This window comes from Pleurodeles waltl, chromosome 4_1, assembly GCF_031143425.1.
Source record: "Pleurodeles waltl isolate 20211129_DDA chromosome 4_1, aPleWal1.hap1.20221129, whole genome shotgun sequence".
Lineage (NCBI taxonomy): Eukaryota > Metazoa > Chordata > Amphibia > Caudata > Salamandridae > Pleurodeles > Pleurodeles waltl.
Window position 1 is genome coordinate 376469977 of NC_090442.1, and position 10333 is coordinate 376480309.

Consider the following 10333-nt stretch of genomic DNA (forward strand, 5'->3'; position numbering starts at 1 on the left):
TCTGCCAACTGGTGTCTTTTTCTTGCCCTTGCTGGCTGGTGGTGCCTCCTTCCCCTCGCTGGCTGGTGTCCCCTTCTTGCCCTTGCTGGTGGCGGACCGTTCTTGGCACTGGCAGGTGGTGCTGGCACACTGGCTGGGCTGATGGGTGCCTCCTTCGAGCCTCTCACACCTGCAGTTACTGCAGAAACCACAGTGGCCGGGGACTGGGTGGCTGAGGTGCTGGGCTGGGTTCTGGCCACCCTGGCCCAAGGTGAAGGACGGGGGAGGGGTAGGGAATAGGTCAATATTGGTGAGGAAAAACTTCTTAGGGACTCTGGGGCAGGAAGAGGGTGAAGGTTTCGGTGTGGAGGAAGAGGGAGTGGTCGTAGGAGGTGTCAGTTTGCTGTGTTTGGATGCAGGTGCATGGGCTGGATGCTGTTGTGAGGTGGATGGCTGTTGGGTGTCTGAGTGCTTGCGTTTGTGTACTTTGGGAGGAGGGGTCACAGACACAGTGGGAGAGGACACAGGGGACGTGTGCATGGATGTGGGGGTGGTGACTGCCAGTGAGGGGCTTGTAGTGATAGGCGTGCTGGTGATGGAGGAAGTGGATGACGATGTAGTGCATACAGGTGTGAGTGGAGATGCTACTGGGAGGGAGGTGGATGAGGAAGAGGAGGAGGGGGACACAGTGGAGGCAGTGGATGTTGGTGTGTCTGCATGGAGATGGTGCTTGTGTGAGTGCCTGTGAGATGAATTGTGGTGCTTGTGTTTGCCTGAGCCACTTCTGTGTGTTGATTTGGGCGATTGCTGTCCTAAAGGTGTGCTTGGGATAGGCTGGGGTTGAGGAGATTGGGACTGGGTAGAGGAAGTTGGACGGGGGAGGCTGGAGACAGGGACAATGGCTGCCATCAGTGAGTTGGCCAGAGCATTGAATGCTGTTTGTTGGGCCGCCACGTCAGAGTGAATGTCCTCCAGGTATGCATTTGTTTGTTGCAAATGCCCTGTGACACCCTGGATAGCATTCAGTATGGTTGACTGCCCAACAGAGAGGGATCTCAGGAGGTCAATAGCCTCGTCACTGAGGGCAGCAGGGCGGCTGGGGCAGGGCCTAAGGTGCCTGGGACGAAGGAGATGCCCACCCTCCTGAGCGGGCACAGGAAACACACTGAGGGGCTTCTGGGAGGGTGGTGCTGGTATGGGGGTGGCGGCTGTACCTGTAGTTGGGGTGGGCACCGAGGTGTCCACCACCGCTAGGGAGCTGCCATCGGAGGAGGTGTCGCTGTTGGTACTGTCCCCTCCTGTCTTCGTCATGGTGCTCCCCTCGCCCTCCGTCCCACTGGCGCCCTCACCGTTGGTGTATTCGGCCTCCAAACCATGTGGGATGCAGCTCCCTCCGTCGCCAGTGCCTCTGCTCCTCCGCCAGATGATGCTAATGCACACAGGGCCAGGGTGACAGAACAAAAAGGCGAGGGGAGAGACAGAGGATATACTTGGTCAATGCCAGCAACAACACTACCGTTGGCGTACACAACTCACATGGAACAGCCCTATGCACTAGGCCATGCACTACCAGTTACAATCCTAGTCACCAGCCCATGGGGTACAATGCCTAACACCATTAGCTGCATACCTGAAACACACAGGACCATGCCCAATAGTAGATGCCCACCAATATTATTGGGGTTGGAGTGCATCTGAGCTTGCCCTTCGTAAAACATACCCTGACATGTTTTCCCTGGCCTAGGGGCACCACAGCCCACATCCCCCACCCAGTTAACGCGCGCAAAGTCATGATTCTGAATCTTTACTCATCCACTTGTGGCTGCTGTGATGCCTTCAAGCGCCCATCCAACTCCGGATAGGCCACCGCCAGGATGCGGAACATCCTCGTTGGGAGGCCAGCCCCAGCTGGGCCTCCGCCGTCTTCCTTGCCCAGCGGTGCAGGTCCTCCCACCGTTTGCGGCAGCGGGAGCTCTGCCTGTCAAGACCCCCAGGGTCTGCAACTCCTTGGCGATGGCACGCCAAAAACCCTTTTTATGATGGGTGCTGACCTGCAGAAAACATACAGCAGAAAAGGTATTAGTCATACCGTCCGGACTGTTATACTCATAGCCCAACATATCGCCCCTTGCGCACATACATTGACCACCATACATGCAGCACTCTGCCCAGGACCCCTCAGACCCGCCCCACACAAGCCTTACACACACAGCAATCCATACATTCATGCCCCACGAATCATGCTCACAGGGTACTCACTTGTTTGTCTGGAAGACCATAGAGAAAAGGGCACTGGGGAGGACCCCATCCACCAGTCTCTCTAACTCCTCCAAAGTGAAGGCAGGGGCCCTTTCCCCAGACACTCGAGCCATTGTCGCTTCCAGACACAGGTCACAGCAGCACTTGCAGTGTAGGTCTTCTCCTGTTGAAGGTCAGGTAGCATGTGAATGAACAGATAGAAAATGGCGGTCATGTCCGCTGCGGTGCGTAATGTCACCGCCGGCGTACATCGCCATTGGCTCCTGAAACCCATAGGCTCCAATGATAACCAATGCGGAGTTGCACGGCGGTCGTCGACCACCTGCCGCAACGGCGCACAATGCCAGCGGAATTACCTAATTTCCACTTGTCCCTCCTCATAGGTCAGGCAGCCGGCATTTCAGGTGGGCACAGGCCATGGCACCTAACTGCGTCACAGCAGACATTGACACATCAACTGACTTACGAGTTCACATACTGTTTCTGTAAAGCAAAACTTCATGTTAATGTTGAAATATGTGTAAATATGACCTTCTGCTCACCGTTTTTCACTCTAGAGTTCAACCACTGAGGATGAATAGGAGATAGTGACATCCCACTGTGTACAGACCCCTGGTGGACCTGGTGACAATGGAGGACAGACACATTATCCTAACCTATAGACTTGATAGGGCCACACTCCAAGAACTGTGTGCCCAATCAGAGCCAGACCTGATATCTGCTATCCACCACCCCACAGATATCCCCCCTCTAGTGCAGCTCCTGTCAGTGCTCCATTTTCTGGCAAGTGGTTCCTTCCAAGCGACAGGGGCCATGGCATCAGGGATGTCACAGCCTATATTCTCAAATGTGCTGACCAGAGTGTTGTCTGCCCTGCTGAAACACATGTGCACCTATATCGTATTCCCCCAGGTGGAGGATTTGGCCACAGTGAAGGCTGACTTCTATGCACTGGGACATATCCCAAACATCATTGGTGCCATTGATGGTACACATATTGCATTTATCCCCCCCCCCCTAGAGAAATGAACAAGTGTTCAGAAATAGAACAGGTTTTCACTCTCTGAATGTGCAGGTGGTGTGTTTGGTGGACCAGTACATCTCCCATGTCAATGCAAAGTATCCTGGCTCTGTGCATGATGCCTTTACCTTGAGGAATAGCAGCATCCCATAAGTGATGTCTCAACTCCAGAGGCCCCAAGTGTGGCTAATAGGGGAGCCCATGGTCCCCACCCAGTTGATGTAGGTTTGGTCCTAAGGGTTAGTGTGTGGCTTAGAGTTGTCCCTCGATATTTGCAGGTGACTCTGGTTACCCCAACCTCTCATGGGTACTGACCCCAGTGAGGAATTCCAGGACAAGGGCAGAGGAACGTTACAATGAGGCACATGGGCGAACAAGGAGGATCATTGAGCGGGCCTTTGGCTTCCTGAAGGCCAGATTCTAGTGCCTCCATCTGACAGGTGGATCTCTGTACTACTCACCCAAGAAGGTGTGCCAGATCATCGTTGCATGTTGCATGTTGCATGAGATGCCAGGTGCCTTTTTTGCAGGAGGATGACCCTGGGGATGGTCATGTGGCAACGGTGGAGCCTGTGGACAGTGACGAAGAGGAGGCAGAGGAAGAAGATGTGGACAAAAGAACTACACTAATTCAACAGTACTTCCAGTGACATACAGGGACGACACTGTAACGTCACCTTCCATTGCAGTTTTGTGTTTGACATTAAACATGGCAGCCTGATTTCCCTATTTCTATGGCTACTTACTGTACCCTTTGGCATCTCTATTTTCAGATCTCTGTGCCCCACTCTGGCTCCTAGTGTGTTTACTGCTGCCCACTACAGGTCATACCTATGTCAATATTACAGTGCATTTGAATTGCAATGTTTACAGTTTGTGAAACTAATACAGATGTCAAACAATTGACAGACTCTGGGGGTCATTCTGACCCTGGCGGCCGGTGGCCGCCAGGGCCACCGACCACGGGAGCACCGCCAACAGGCTGGCGGTGCTCCCGAGGGCATTCTGACCGCGGCGGTTCAGCCGCGGTCAGAAAGGGTAAACCGGCGGTCTCCCGCCGGTTTACCACTGCCCGTTGGAATCCTCCAAGGCGGCGCAGCTTGCTGCGCCGCCGAGGGGATTCTGACACCCCCTACCGCCATCCTGTTCCTGGCGGTTCGCCCGCCAGGAACAGGATGGCGGTAGGGGGTGTCGCGGGCCCCTGCAGTGCCCATGCCAATGGCACGGGCACTGCAGGGGCCCCTGTAAGAGGGCCCCGCTTGTATTTCACGGTCTGCTTAGCAGACAGTGAAATATGCGACGGGTGCAGTAGCACCCGTCGCACATTCCCACTCCGCCGGCTCGATTACGAGCCGGCTTCATCGTGGGAAGGACGTTTTCCCCTGGGCTGGCGGGCGGCCTTTTGGAGGCCGCCCGCCAGCCCAGGGGAAACCTCAAAATACCCACCGCGGTCTTCCGACCGCGGTACGGTATTTTGGCGGCTCCCGCCGGGCGCGCGGTGACCGCGCCCGGCGGGAGTCAGAATGACCCCCTCTGTGTTTTAATGTGTTCCAAGGGAGTTTATTTAGGTGCTAATAGGTGGAAGAGGTATTGCAATGGCCTGGGTTGCTGATGGAGGAAAGTCCAGGGTAGAGTCCAGTCTATTTGTATCACAGGTGCATTGTCCAAGGGGGCATAGGAAGTGGAGCAATGGCAGTTCAAGGTGGACAGGGTGACTGAGTAGGACACAAGGGTGACAATCAGGAGAGTCCTAATTCCTGGCGGGGTCTTGGCAATGTTCTCTGGCTTCTGCCTGGATCGCAGGGACCATTTGCGGGGTGGTTCTCCTTCTGTAGGGGGTGGGGTGCTGGTGGCCTGTTGTTCCTGTGGCGGGGCCTCCTGTCCACTAGCTTTGTCGGGGTGCTGTTCTTCGGTGTGGCTAGTGCCAGGGGCCCCGTTGGTGTGCCACTGCGTCCCTCATGGTGTTGGCCATGCCAGCCAGCACCCCTGCAATGGTGACCAGGGTAGTGTGGATGTCCCTCAGGTCCTCACTGATCCCCAGATACTGTCCCTCCTGCAGCCGCTGGGTCTCCTGCAACTTTGCCAGTATCTGGACCATGGTCTCCTGGGAATGGTGGTATGCTCCCAGGATGTTGGTAAGCGCCTCATGGAGAGTCGGTTCCCTGGGCCTGTCCTCCCCCTGTCGCACAGAAGTCCTCCCAGCTTCCCTGTTGTCCTGTGCCTCTGTCCCCGAACCGTGTGCCCACTGCACTGACCCGAGGTCCCTGATCGTCCTGTGTTTGTGTGGATGCCTGGGGTCCCTGTAGTGGTGGACACACTGCTGATTGACGTGTCCTGGGGACAGAAGGATGGGTCTGCTGGGTGGGTGCTGTGGTGGTGTTTCCTGAGGGGGAGGCTCTGTGGTGGGTTGGGACTGTGCCTGGGTAACCGACTGCCCAGAGGTCCCTGAGCGTACAGAGCTGATGTCATCACTGTGGGCCTCTTCTGGGGGGTGGGTGACTGGATGTGGCTGGCACCTCCTCTCCTGTGACATTGAGTGGGAGTCCTGTGGGGATGTAAATGCAGTGTTATTGTTTCTGCGTGTGCCATCTTGTGCATGGGTATGTTTCGCTCTATGGTTGTTATTAGCAAGGCAGCTTCGGCTTGTGCGAGCTGTGATTGGTTTGGCTAAGTGATTGTCACTATTGTGCATGCTGTGGTGATGGGTGTCCATGCAGGTCTGTGATGGGGGTCCATGCAATGGTATTGCATGCAGGGCTTGGTATTGAGGTGGGTGGGTTGTGATGGTGGGGTATATGTGAGCTGGTGGGGTGATGGGGGTGAGAGTAGGGGTTGTTATTTGTGACGGCATGCAGGTAGGGTGGGGGATAAGGTAGTAAAGATTCGACTTACCAGAGTCCAGTCCTCCTGCTACTCCTGCCAGGCCCTCAGGATGCATGATCGCCTAGACTTGCTCCTCCCATGTTGTTAGTTGTGGGGGAGGAGGTGGGGGTCCACCTCTTCCTGATGTCATCCCTTGTTCTTGGGTGCTATCCCACAGCGTTGACCCAGTCCACGACTCACAGCAATAGCTCCATCTTCCTTGCAATAGATGTCTGCTGCACCTGTGATCCGAATAGCTGTGGCTCTACCCGGATAATTTCCTCCACCATGACCCTTAGCTCCTCCTCTGAGAACCTGGGGGTGTCTTTGTGGTGCCATGGGTGTAGTGTGAGAGGTATGCTTGAGGGTGTGTGGGGTGATGTGTTGGGGTGTGTGCTGTGAGTTACATGGATGGTATATGGGTGATGGTGTTTTGTGGCTCAGATTCAGTGGGTGCTCCTGGCTTGTCTCTCTCTGACTTGCCAAAATCTTTGTGTCATAAAGGGTTGTATGTAGTGTGGGTGTGTGTGTGTTTTATATTGGTGTGGGTGTGGTGTATGTATGTGTATCAGGTGTGTGCAGTTTGAATTATCCAATGTGGTGTTGTTCTGTATGTGTGTGTATATTTTGAGCGCAGCGGCATGTACAGCCAATGGTTTACCGCAGTTGAATGACTGCCGCAGTGATTCGTGGTTCATGATGCTGTGGGCATATTTCTGTTGGCGTAACGGTGTAGGTTTTGGTACCGCCAGTTTATCACTGACCTTTGGGCTGGTGGACTTGTGTGTGTGTCTGTATAGTGGCGGATTTCTATGTGTGGGTCATAATACTCGTAGCGGTATACAGCCGCGGTCGCGGTATGTTGCCGGCAGTCAGCAATGTTGTAATGAGGGCCATAGTTACCAGAGGAGGGATTGTTGGAGTGCGGACATTATTGATAAAAATTGTGGTATTAAAACATAGTATGAAATAACATGTATTAAAAGAATTAATTGAAAATTGTGTATTAATAAATAAAAACATGTAGCTGCAATGTGCATAGCTATGAATATAATATCTAATGAAAAAGTATTTGTTTATTCATAGTTAAATGTAATGAAAAATGAATATTAATATGTACTAAAAGGATTAATAGTTTAAATATTATGAAATGTTTTATTCCTCATGTTTAAGCATCGGTTTTAAAAAGGCCTCACATTTTTCTAATTTTACAGAGGCAAGGTTTTAAAAGTGTTAACCCTGCAAATAATGTTTCTCTAAGCATCCTGTGTGACTTGCTCACTGTGGAAAAGTTATTTTCATATGTTTTAACGTTTGTCTGTCTTCCTGGGATGAGATAATGTGCACCTAGGCATAATAGTCTTTAGTGCTCACATATAACCTGCTACATTTTTATTTTACTGCCGAAAATGCTGACTGCAGTGACAGAAGATGAGCCAATCATGAATGGAGAAAATGAATAAAAGATACCTCTGGAACATCGAATAATTGTAATTGGCTCTGACCTAAACCACCCCATAGACTGCCCAATAGAAACATAGCTAGTTGCTTTCTAGGGATTTAATATAGCAAAACCAATGGTTCAATGGCCAGCACAAATAAAAGTGGTGACAACGGGCACCCCGTCAGGCACCCCTATGGATCTCATTTGCGGAGGACACCAAGGTGCCTGTTTTCACTCTGGCAGTGGGTAATGCATATAACAAGCAGACCAAATTTAAGCAGGCTTCACCAAGTCCCCTTTGCAACATGAATGTAAACAGAAAGTCCCATTATATGGGATTGAATGCTTTTTCAAGATCGATTGACAACAATGTAGCGATAGGATGGAAGGTTCAGCTCTGGATGACACATAACTTGAAATAATCTGCGAAGATTAAGGGAAGTGTTCCTTCTCGGGATAAACCTGTTCTGAACTGGGTGTGTTAAGGTTTGCATACGTAGTGCTAGTCGAATGGAAAGTACTTTATTTAAGATCTTAAAATTCATGTTTAGCATGAAGGCGGTCGGAACGCCAAAGCCAGTGCATCCGTCTCTGTTGTCTTGGGGAATGGGATCACCAGTGGCTCTCTAGTTGATTCTGGCAATGTTTTCAGCCGTAACAAGTCCACATATAGGGGGTCATTCTGACCCCGGCGGGCGGCGGGAGCCGCCCGCCTGGAGGGAGCCGCCATATGGCCGCTCCGCGGTCGAAAGACCGCGGAGGCCATTCTGGCTTTCCCGCTGGGCTGGCGGGCGACCGCCAGAAGGCCGCCCACCAGCCCAGCGGGAAACCCCTCCCCACGAGGAAGCCGGCTCCGAATGGAGCCGGCGGAGTGGAGGATGTGCGACGGGTGAAGTGGCACCCGTCGCAAATTCCAGTGTCTGCAAAGCAGACACTGGAATTCAAAGTGGGGCCCTCTTACGGGGGCCCTTGCAGTGCCCATGCCATTGGCATGGGCACTGCAGGGGCCCCCAGGGGCCCCACGACACCCCTCACCGCCATCCTGTTCCTGGCGGTCGGAACCGCCAGGAACAGGATGGCGGTGAGGGGGTCGGAATCCCCCATGGTGGCGCAGCAAGCTGCGCCGTCATGGGGGATTCCCAGGGCAGCGGAAAACCGGCGGGAGACCGCCGGTTTTCCTGGTCTGACCGCAGCCGAACCGCCGCGGTCAGAATGCCCTGCGGGGCACCGCCAGCCTGTTGGCGGTGCTCCCGCATCCCCGGCCCCGGCGGTCCTTGACCGCCGGGGTCGGAATGACCCCCATAGTGACTCTAATTTGGGGGCCAGTATGAAAAGACAGCATAGAATTCCTTAAGCAGACTACCAGGCCCTGGCATTTTCCTATTACCCATCTCCTTGATAGCTGATTAAATTTTGTGGACTGTCACTGGACTACTTTATTTAAAGGTATGGGGGACAGACAGTCATTCACATCTGTTTCGGCGTGGTGCCCAGGACTGCTGTAGATTTTTTCATAATACACTTGGAATGTGGTATTGCTATCTTGTGGAGAATAGAAGATGGTTCCAAGTTCCATGAGTATTTGTGTAATGTGCCTTCCCCTAGTGGGTGATTTAACCAACCATGCCAATAGTTTCCCTGTCCTGCCTTCCTCATCATGATCTTTGGTTATATACTCTTTATAATCCAGGCAGCGCAGGTGATCCAGCACTTTGTGGTATTCCTCTCAGGTTTTTCTATATGAGGTGTCTACCTCGATCCCATGTCCCAACTTATTATCTAGACTATGTAACCGGTCCTCCAGCATCTGGAGTTCCACGTCTGGTACCTTCTGGGCACGCACCCTCTGTCCTATACAATGACCCTGGACCACCACCTTCAACTTATCTCATTTAAGCAGTGTGGTAGAAGCCATTCCTTGGTTGTGTTGAAAAAAGTTGGTGATAGTTGTTTGCAGGGAATTTCAAGAGGGGACGTTCTCCAGTAGCAAGGGGTTAAGTCTCCACATGGGTATAACTGGTCATTCTGGCACAGGGCAATATTTTAATACCAGGGGACTGAGGTCTGATAAAGTACTCCCTAGGTAGTACCTGCGTAGCATCTGGCCTCCCATCATGGTGGAGCATGTGAACATGTCTAGTCTGGTGCGCAATTTATATACTGGTGAGTAATACAAGTATTTGCACACCAGACCATGCTGTATTGTTCAGATCTCTAACAACTCCCAATGGAGGAGCCACTGCCTCAAACCCTCAGAGAGCCTACGGACCGGGGCTCCCAATAGTGGTGGGGTTGACCTGTTCATATTGGTGTTTATTACACATTTAAAATCCCCCCAAGGAGTAGGATATTGGTTCCCATAGTGGCCAGTGGGGTGGACAACTCTTGGAGGGATGTCATCTGATTTTGATTTGGGGCATATATATTTCCCAGGGTTATCTCTTAACCCATCAACCTTCCTTTAACTTGCACATACTGACCTTCTTTGTCAGTCAACCTATGAATGTTTTCAAAGGGGGTGTCAGCCCTTACCCAGATTAATACTCCACAGGAATAGGCTGAGTAAGATGTATTATAAATGTGGCCGCGTCACCTGTGGCGTAGGTGGTCTATTTCTCCAGTAAGTAGACGTGTCTCTTGTAACAAAGCTATCAGTGCACCTCGTCTTCAAAAATATCTATTTATACTATGCCATTTGGCGGCGAATCCCATCCCGTTCCAAGTAATAAGAGTCAGAGCATTACCATATTCAGTTCCTCTGATAGATG